Below are 11,258 nucleotides of genomic sequence, written 5' to 3' on the forward strand. Positions count from 1 at the left end.
ATGGAAGGCCAAAGTACCCAAGGACTTGGATGAGACCAAGAGCTCACTCCAGACCCTGCTCCTCTCAGATGGCATTATGTTTGAAGGCACGCACATGGGTCGCATGCTGAGTGTGAAATTTGAAGATTGGGACCTCGTTGACCATGAGAATTTCCCTCACCTTGAGACCAGAAACCTCATGAAGAAAAACACGCAAGGGTGGTAACAGCATTAGAGCTATGGAAGTGGTTGCGTGGATTGGAAAAGGCTGGGCTGCTGAACCTACTCTGGGTGTCGCATTTCCACCGCGCCCCAATAACCATTTTCGTCATCAAGCAGTTGCTCTACCTGGTGCATGATGGGTGTTTATGGCTAGAAGAGCCCATCCCCATCACAGCAGGCTTGATACATCGTGTCTCACTGCTTCCATACAAAGGAGAGGACCCCGCGACCATATCGGAAGGGAAGGGCAGTGATTTGGCCATCACGGAGGCCATGAAGAAAAAATACAAGCTGGAAAAGAAGAAGAGGGGCTATGCCATCTTCAACATCAAGGACAAAGCAGTATGTTTGGCAACCCAAATCCTTGCAGGAAAAGTTATGCGCAAGCATTGTGCAGACAAGGTACCTGCACTAGTGGTCGCACTGGCCGAGTAATGCGCGAAGGGGCTCCAATTTAAATGGTATGAATTCCTCTACACAGAATTTTTAGAGAATTGTCGTGAAGTCCAGGAACAGGGCAAAACATTCCACTCTACATGGTTTTTGCTGTCCATAGTGCTCATAGCTAGGGAATTGCTAGAGGATAGTCAACTCCCCATAATTGACAAAGATTTACCAGAGGCCACAAAGTACGCTTTGCTCTGGGCCACAAAGGATGCTAAAAGCATACACGATAGCAAGATCTTTTGGGTGCTCATGGAGATGAAAATCAAAATGTGGATCAACCATAAGCCGCAGTTGTCACCCACGGTTTACAACAGTCAATAGAGTTTTGCAGAATTTAAGGCATACATGCATAACATATATATCAGGGTGCGCAAGGACTCGACTAAACAGTGGAAAACGCTACCCTTTGTAGCCACTAATGATGCCATTTTCAATGTCCTAGAGGCATGGCCGCCAGAATGGCGCGACCCAGACATTATAGAAATCGAGAAGTTGGTAGTGCAAAAGAAGAAAGATGAGGCCAAGCTACGCATAGCACAGTTGGTCAAAAGATGAAGGAAGGAAGTAGCAGCAACAGTAGCAGAAGTGCGGGTAGCACGAGACGTGGCACGAAAGGCAGTTGAGCAGGAAAAGGCTGCAGCAACAGCAACAACACAGGAAGCAGTCATGAACGCAGGCGAGGGCCAAACAACGCCTTCGCAGGATCAGGAAGCAGAGGAAGCAGAAACAGAAGAAGGAAGCGCGGACCCATGAACTGTGTCAACACAGCTGAAGCGTCAACAACCAGCAAAGTGGGCAGGGTCGTGATGGTGTGCGATGTCACAAATGAGGCTCTCCAAGATTTCATGCAGGGGAACCAGACTGTGTTGTGGGGCCTCAAAGCACAGTTGTAGGAATTACAGGCGCACCCCCCTCAAGTTGGTACCCTTTCGACCAACCTCGCAGTCAGATCCACGACAGCAGAGCAGATGTTGCGCACGCGGATGATGAACACAATAATGCTTCTAGAAGGGGCACTGGTGACATCAAATGAGGCCGATATACCTTTGGTTAGCATGCTGAAAGGTCTCAATGTTAATCTAGCTGCCCTTATGTGTGAGACATTATATGTGTTACAGGATGTTATAACTGCAGAGCTGCGAGCTAGGGAGAGCCGCGTGGTCCAAGTCCTTAGTGAGCAAAAAATAAATATGGAACAACTAAACATGAAACGTGATGAATTGGTGTTGCAAAATCAATAGATGGTACATGGGATAGACAGTGATTTCCAAAACATCTCGGAGCTAGTCATCCCAGCAGATATACCAGCGGAGGCGCGGATCCACAGGTTAGCAGTAGGGGTCCGCGAGGCCAGGGAGGAAATGATAGAGGTTCAATTGGAGCTGAATCTTTAGATCGCCAAGCTGTGGTTAAAGGCACAGCCATCCACTCCCCTGGAAGTCAAAGAACAACACGCTAGTGCTATCATAGTGGGATTGGAGGAAATTGGAGTTGTAGTGCAAGACTACACCAACATGTTGGAAGAATCACTTGAGGTCCTCACAACTCTGCAGGAGGACCCCAACATCCAGCACTTAGAGACAGAGGCATAAGAACTCCAATAGCAGTATGACAGTGTCTGAGGAACTGTACAGATGGTGGTCCTCACCCAAAGACTTGCACGGATGCAGCAGGCTAAAGCACTGAAGGAGGAGGTGGACGTGGCACAACATAATGAAGCAGTCCTAAAAGTGTGCGTCCAGCCTTGGATCGATGAGGCCTTCACCATTGCGGAAGACATTGAAGGCAAGCTTTCACATATAAAAGGGATGCACACATTGATGCAGAGAAGCACTCCCGACACAGAGGTCTCAGAACAGCGTATGCAACAGATCCAGCAAGTAGTAGCTCAATGCACTACTGACCTCTACGCAGTTCGAGAACAGTTGGAGGGACTCCGCGCAAATATCGTCGCACAGACAAAGTGACTCGAGGGCGTGTCATAATGTTTGTGTTGGGGGCCTATTGCGCATGGAATCCCCCCAAGGCATGTTTTGGGGCTCAAAGCCCAAGTTTTGACCGAATCTTGTTGTAAAGCCCAACAAACTATGGGTGCAGGGTGTGAAAGTATGATATAGTCATAGGGTTGTCTGCCTTAGTTTTGTAAAGTAATGTTAGTTGGATAGACCTACCCATGGTCCGTGGACCATGGGATTGTATAAATAGAGCAAGGCTCTAAGTAGAAAAGAAGAAAGAGGAAATTCTAAGTGATTGAGTCACAATGTGAAGTGTTCCTTTAGATCATAGAGTAGGAGAAGGCTCTGCAGCTGAGAGCGCAGAGGCCTAGTAGTCCGCAGCTGAGTGCGTAGACCCCTACAGCTGAGTGCACAGGTCGAAGTCGAGTCTGTAACCAAGGAAGGAATTAATAAAGAGAATTTTTGTCATAATTCTATGTATCTGTTCTTAGGTTAATGCATTTTTGATATATTTTGCAAAGATACTGTTTATTTACTGTGTGCACGTGGATGAATGGTTTATGTTGTTAAGTATAACTCAAAGCACGCAAGTAGGCTAAGATAATCAACTAACATTGGAATACCAGTAAGGTCTTGGGACATAACGTAGAGCACGACATTCATCCCCTAGGTAGGGCTGCAAAAAGACAGTATATCAAGTTGCGAGGGACGGGAAAATGCACGAAACCACCTGCGCGCAGCGTCAAACCGTTGACCACTTGAACTCATCAGACATCTCCAGGGTGTGGAAACCTGGTTCTAGCATCCTCCCATACTACTTCGGGTGACACCTCAGTCCGCACTCTGCGAACTATTTCCGAAAGGGCCAGTAGTACCGGATTTTTTTGGCTAACTTAACTCCGAACCTTGGTGAGGCCCCTATAAGCCAACAATTACTTTTAATTTATCTCTAGATTATTACTTTAATAATAGTTATCATTAAATTATAACAAATTTAACTAATTTTTAAATCCTAAACATTCAAGAAATTAAGAACATATAATTTAATTATGAACGAGAAATAATTACATAATATATATAATTTTTTTAAATGATTTTTCAATTTTTCTAAATAAAACAATAATTATAATGAAAATATTTAATGTCATTGTCATGAATTTTACATCTTAATCACATTTCGGAAGTCAATATTTTCATACTCGCCAACTTATAACTTGTTTAATCCACTTTCTGTGTGTGTGTGTGTGTGTGTGTGTGTGTATCAAAATTATTTTTTAATTTAGATGACTTTCCTTCATACCGTTAAGATTATATATATATATATATATATATATATATATATATATATATATATATATATATATATATATATATATAGATATTGTTATTTTTCTAACTGGACAATATCATATACACTGAGATTCCCATTTTATAGAAACTTAAACCATGTTTTTACATGGTAATAAGGTTTCCACTCTATTAACACTCCAGAAATAACTTTCTCAAACCTAACTTACTCCATCCTCGATTTATGTGTTAGCACAGGACCCACAGATAGTCCAAATTCCATGTCTTGAACTCTGCATTAAATGGAGCCAGGACAAAGGAGAAATATTAAATGTCACAATCTACTGGGTATAGAATAAGTTATCTGTTGTAAAAGTTTTCCGACAATCAACAATTCTCGTAATAACTCCAATGTCCATCTATTCAAAGAGTGACAGAAACAGTGGGCCCGAGCATCAATGTATGCAAGCTAAGAGAACCCTCAATCGAGATAAGGGTTGCCCTTTTATACAAATACAACCAACTATAATAAAATTGGAATAGGATCAACTACTAAAAAATGGCGAAGAAATATATGGTTCCCTTCCACTTTAACACACTCTAGTTGGGTAAAATCTAGGGAGATGATGGGCTTGATGAGGAAACGACGTACAGGTTTGGGTTAGGGTTTCATCCAGAGCCTACAGTCTATACAGCACCTTCGACGGTCTAATTACATTGATGATCCTCATCGCCTTCCCGTACACTGCCCCAGTCCTCACCCTCTGCCCCCATTTATGCCATTACGGTCACGCCTCCATTCTTACCGCTTTGAGTTTTTACCCTTACCCTCCTCCTTGACTAACCCCCGTTTGTTACTCGGTCACTACAATGATAGGCAACCTTGGTTTCTGAAGGCAGCTGGTGCAGGAATATTGCAACGGTTATGGAGGACCTAGTAGACTACTCGGAAGACCCACTAGTGGGTACCTCCATCTGGATATCTCCCCAGGTAAACTCGGCAAACAGCTTCCATTACGGATGTCAATTCACCAACATTGTTACCTCACTTCCCTCAATCTCAGGGCCCTTATGGTCAGTAGCTACACACTCAAAGGCCGCCCCTCCATTCCAAACCTCACTGCTTAGCCTTTGTCTCCTTCTACCCCAAATTTCATGGATCAAACCCTAGAACCTAGTTAGGGCATCTCTTCTGAGGGCTTCTCATCTTTCCCTTCCTTTGTCGGCTCCTGGGCCCTTTCAGTAGTGACCACCAGTGATCCTGCAACCTCATATCCAAGGCAACTCGCGCCACCCCCATCGAGCCCCCCATCTGGGAATATTATGAATGTCCCTCCCATCTCGGGGGTCTTTCCTTCTAAACCTCTCCTGGACGTTCCAGCATTTGAGACCGACCCTACCCAAGGCGCCCACTAGAATTCCATACCGGATGAAGGAACCCGGAAAGTGAAGAAACAAAGTGTTCTTAAACCAAAAGCATTGGAGGTATTACTGAGCTTGGGTGAGTATTTCCAGTGGAGTAAGGCGATGGACACAGCCGAGCAAGTGCTGGTTGGAAGAGTCAGGGGTCATTTCTACAGTGCCACTAGATTGAAGCAGTGGGCCATGAAGGTATGGGGGCATCATCTAGCCGAACCACCGGTGGTTTAGACTTTTGTTAAAGGATGGTTCACGCTTCGTTTCGCCAGGGCAGAGCACACCAACTGGGTACTTTCATGGGTATGGCATATCGAACAAGCATCAGTGCTCCTTCAGAGGTGGACACCACTTTTCAACCCAAAAAGAGAATAGCTAGGAGTAAGCCCTCTCTCAGTCAAACTACCTGGCATGCCTCTACAGTTCTGGTTAGACAACATCTCTAGGCGTATTGGGAACTCCCTGGGAACATACCTGGAGTATGATAAATCCTACCTATCGACAGGAAGGATGGCATATGCAAGGATACTGGTACACATTGATACTAGTGATGGGCTTCAGGAATATATCACAATTCAATGGAGGAATTTCTCTCGGAGACAAAACCTGGACTATGAAGGGGTTCCATTAAGATGCAGGAGATGCCACAAGGTTGGGCATCTCTATAAGGACTACCCTCTCAATAAAAACAAGGATAGGGAAGAAGCTGGAAGGACAATTCCCCCAAAGGTAGATTAGGAACAGGGGGATCAGCCCCTCAACAAAAAAGACTGGAGCCAAGGCGACCCACCTCATGCAGACATGACGCTCTCACAGGGGACCCTGAAGAAATGAGGCAGGCCTCTGCTTTGACCTCCCTCTCCTCCTCTCACCAGGGAAAGATTAGCTGCAAGGTCGGTGGTTTCTTCAGGTATGATTCCAAACACTCTTAATCCCTCTAATATACATGCTTTCAATAGATTAAAAGATTTTCCAGTTGCTTTCTCATTATATGGAATTGTGAACCCTCCCTCTCAACCCTCTCTGGCCGTCTCCTCTCCCTCACCTAATCACACCTCCTTTGACACCAGTCCATCACTCTTCATTTCACTAGGGCAGAGCACACCAACTAGGTACTTTCGATGGTATGGCATATCGAACAAGCACCAGTGCTCCTTCAGAGGTGGACACCACTTTTCGACCCAGAAAGAGAACAGCTGGGAGCAAGCCCTCTCTGGGTCAAACTACCTAGCCTACCTCTACATTTCTAGTTAGAGGACATCTTTAGGCGTATTGGGAACTCCCTGGGAACATACCTAGAGTATGATAAATCCTACCTATCGACAGGAAGGATGGCGTATGCAAGGATACTGGTACACATTGATACTAGTGATGGGCTTCAGGAATATATCACAATTCAATGGAGGAATTTCTCTCAGAGACAGAACCTGGATTATGGAGGGGTTCCATTAAGATGTAGGAGATGCCACAAGGTTGGGCATCTCTACAAGGACTACCCTCTCAATAAAAACAAGGATAGGGGAGAAGCTGGAAGGAAAATTCCCCCGAAGGCATATCAGGAATAGGGGGATCAGCCCCTCAACAAAGAAGACAGGAGCCACGGTGACCACCTCATGCAGACATGATGCTCTCACAGGGGACCTCAAAGAAACAAGGCAGGCCTCTACTTCAACCTGCCTCTCCTCCTCTCACCAGGGAAAGAGCGATTGCTAGGTCGATGGTTTCTTCAGGTATGATTCCAAACTCTCTTAATCCCTCTAATATACATTATTTCGATGGATTAAATCACTTTCCGATTGCTTGATCATTATATGGAATTGTGAACCCTCCCTCTCAACCCTCTCTAGTCGTCTCCTCTCCCTCACCTGATCACGCCTCCTTTGACTCCATTCCATCACTCCTGAATCCCCCCCCGACCGACATCTCTCCTATACCTGTTGCTGGCCCTACTCCCCCTCAGTATCAGACTCAATCCAAGGCCAAGCAGAAGTTAAAAACCCCAGATCATATCGGGCTTGATCTATCTTTATCCCCTCTTCCTCCCAAGCTTCCGAGGGGCCGACCCTCCTCCCTCTCAAAGGCTCAACTATGGGCTAGAGGAGAGATCACCTTGGGTAGGCAATCAACCATTCATAGGGCACTTAGAGCATCGAATCCCTCATCTGGCCCCCCCATGAAGATTGCCTCCTTCAATTGCAGAGGGTTGGCTAGACCCGATAAAAAACTAGCCCTCCACAGACTGATACTTTCCTTTCCCATTGATGTTATCTTCCTCCAAGAAATGTTGGGATCCACAAACACCATTACACACCTTCTCGAAGCTATGCTCCCTGGATGGAGATTTGTAGGTATAGATGCTAATGGAAGATCCAAAGGCCTAGCCCTGGGATTCAACACCCGCTCCATAAAACTTTGTAACTGTTGGGGAGGTCTTGGGCATATTGGGGCAGACCTTTTTTCATCTAATTTGGGCTTGGAGGTGTGAGTCATAAATGTTTATGGGCCTCTCCAACATAGGCCTGCCTTTTGGGACCATCTCCTAGGCTCAGAAGCTTTTCAGAAAGATTACTTAATCATGGGAGGGGACTTGAATTCCTCCATTGGACACTCTGAGTCATGGAGGTATCATGCACAACTGGATCCTTTATCTGCCTATTTCGAGAATCTACTGGACACCCATAATTTGTTAGATATCCCCTCTACCAAGCTCTTACCTACCCGTAGGAACAATAGAACTGGTGAGGATTTTCTTGCTCGAAGACTCGATCGCTTCCTTATAAAGGAATGACTTCTGACCTTGGGTTTTCTTCATAGACAATGGGTGGGATCGGGAGGGGTCTCTGATCACCTACCTATTTACATGGAAATCAGTAGGGGACCTCGGAAACCCAAGGGGCCTTTCAAGTTCAGCTCCTCTTGGCTAAAATACCCCACATATAATCAAGTGATCAAGGATTTTTGGAAGGCACATCTCATGGGTACTGGTGGGAACATAACAGAGGGATTTTCCCACAATCTCATTGAGTTGAAGAGACTATCTAAATCCTGAGTCCACAACAAGAGAATAAAAGACGATCAAACTCTATTGATTGCCGAGAAGGAAATCAGTGAGATTGAAAAAGACTTGGAAGGGGCCTACAGAGTGATCAACCAAAGGAATAGACTCGTTATATATCTGACCCAGAAATATAAGAAAATACAAATATACCCAAGAAATAATAAGATAGAAATAGATAGAAATGCTTCTTTATTGATCAAACCCTTAAGGTAGGGCAACGCCATACATTCACTCCTTAAGGAAGGAGAACACTCCACAAGCCATATGCCTGTTCATATAATAATCCTTGACATCTCTCAATGGGGAGTCTCTAGCCTCTATATAGGCCTCATACATATAATACCATGGGTCATTACCATGGTTCCCTCAATACCATCTATCTAAGACCATGGGCTTATTACATTATTACTAACTACTTATGGTCCCTTACATGATACGGGTTAACCACCTTATTTCTTACTATGGCCCATCCCATTATTACATTATTCCCTTGGGTACCTCCCTCTGTACCCCATACTATCCCCCCTAGGTATACTACATGCCACCCCCCTTAAACATGGTTCATCCCAAAAACATAAATTGAAGCCAAATAATAAGATCTACTCAAAAGAGTAGTCCACTGGTACCATGCACGTGCATCTAGCCATCCAAGAGAAAGGTGAACCCTCGATCTAGCTGGTGCCACACTCGCTTGAGATGGAAGTTGACCCTAGTGACTCTTCTATGTTTATGTGTAGTAGGTGGATCATTGCCCCTCTCTATCTGTCATGCAGGGGTTGTTGTCCTTGTGGCTAATTCATTGCCATATTGTTGGTTATTTTCTTGTGGGGTGATGTGGGTGGTGATATGCTGAAGTTTTAAAAAACGATATCTTTTTCTTTAATTCAACACCTAATGGAGCCTGATTGGTATCTGGTACATGTTGTGGTTCCTGTTTTTGTTTCTTATCTTCCAATATTACTTCAACCACTGAGTCCTCATCTGATGTATCAGTACCTGTAACATTTTCTGCTTCAGCCTCCTTGGATTCTCCCTATTTTTCTGGTACCTAGTTTGATTTTTGTGTTTGGTTGTTGACCATTAAAGGCCCATCATCTGATGTGTCAGCATCATTAGAGCTTTGTGCTTTTGCCTCCATAGTCTCTGCTTGGGTCTTAATAGAAATATCCTTCAATGTTATTTTCTTCTTTCTATACTAGAGTTTCATGAATTTCTTCTGCACATTAATATTGATAGTACTCATAAATTCCAAGGATATCCCAACACAAAATCCATGTTATCCATATCTAAAGTATAAAAATCACAATGCAACACATACTTATCCATAGAAAGCTTCAAATATTTATAAATTTTAACATTCTCATTATCAACCTGTCTGTTTTCAATGTGTTTTGCTGGAACTTACAACCTTTTTACCAAATTAACATTGATAAAATTATGCTTGCAACTAGGATTTATAGACACAATGATCTTCTCCTTCTGAATCAATCCACGAACCTGCAATAAGGAGATACCAGTAGGAAATAACCCCACACGTTTCTCATTATCTTATTTTCTGGCATGAGACCATCTATCTAAAAGGAAATTTTCAAATTCTTCATCGGGCAGGTTGGAACACTTCTTTTGGTTAAGTAATTCCCACCATGTGGCCGCCTCATCTTTAAATTTAGCCACTACCCAAACTTTCCAATGTTTTTTCCATAATGACTTTTGTGTTTTGTTGTGTTCTTCAATACTAGGACCGTTATCTTTTCTTGTAAAAACTGGAACCGCCATGAAGAGCGTTTTGAAAAAAATTCACTCACTTGGCGAAAATTTGAAATGGCCACAATTTAGTCAATATTGCTCAGAATCCCTATTATGACCTGTTTTTTGCACTGGAACAACCCTTTTGCTTCTTCCCATGTGATAAAAATCCCCATCTAGGCACTAGAATTTTAGATTCACACTGCACTTGTCCTGCCATCATAAAAAGAGCTATTTTTAAATCAGCAATATCTCCCTCATCCGGACTCTGATTCAACTGATTTTTCTTTTGAAATTGGGTATTTTTTTGCCGACAACTCAAATCTGTAATTATATTCTGTATATTTTTCACCAAAACATACAGATCGGATCTACAAACTCCCTGCCCCGAAAAATGGCTCAACGCAACTAATTTTTAAATCAGCGATATCTCCCTTATCCAGACTCCAATTCGGCTGATTTTTTTTTCAAATTAGGTATGTTTTCCCCAACAACTCAGATATGCAATTAGATTCCACATATTTTGCACCAGAACATACAGATCTGATCTACAAACTTGTCGCCCCGAAAAATGTCTACAACACAGCTGATATTTAAATTAGCGATATCTCCCTTATCTGGATTCTAATTCAGCTGATTTTTTTCTCCAAATTGGGTATTTTTTCACCAACAACTCATATCTACAATTAGATTCTATAGATTTTGTACTATAACATACAGATCTAGTTTGCAAACTCATCATCCCAAAAAATGTTTGCAACACAGCTGATATTTAAATCAACGACATCTCCCTTATCCAGACTCCAATTCAGCTAATTTTTTTTCAAATTGGGTATTTTCTCGTCAAAAAATCAGATATGTAATTAGATTCTACAGATTTTTCACCAGAACATGCATATTTGATCTGTAAACTTGCCGCCCAAAACATTCTTGCAAAAAATTAAAAAAAATCTTCGTTTTGCCCAAGAAAGTGCTCTGATACCCCTTGTTATATATATGACCTAGAAATATATGAAAATACAAAGATACCCAAGAAATAATAAGATAGAAATAGATAGAAATTCTTCTTTATTGATCAAACCCTTAAGGTAGGGAAACACCATACATTCACTCCTTAAGGAAGGAGAACACTCCACAAGCCATATGCC

This window comes from Pinus tabuliformis, chromosome 6, assembly GCF_031772625.1.
Source record: "Pinus tabuliformis cultivar Carrire ecotype Pingquan chromosome 6, CPIR1, whole genome shotgun sequence".
NCBI lineage: Eukaryota > Viridiplantae > Streptophyta > Pinopsida > Pinales > Pinaceae > Pinus > Pinus tabuliformis.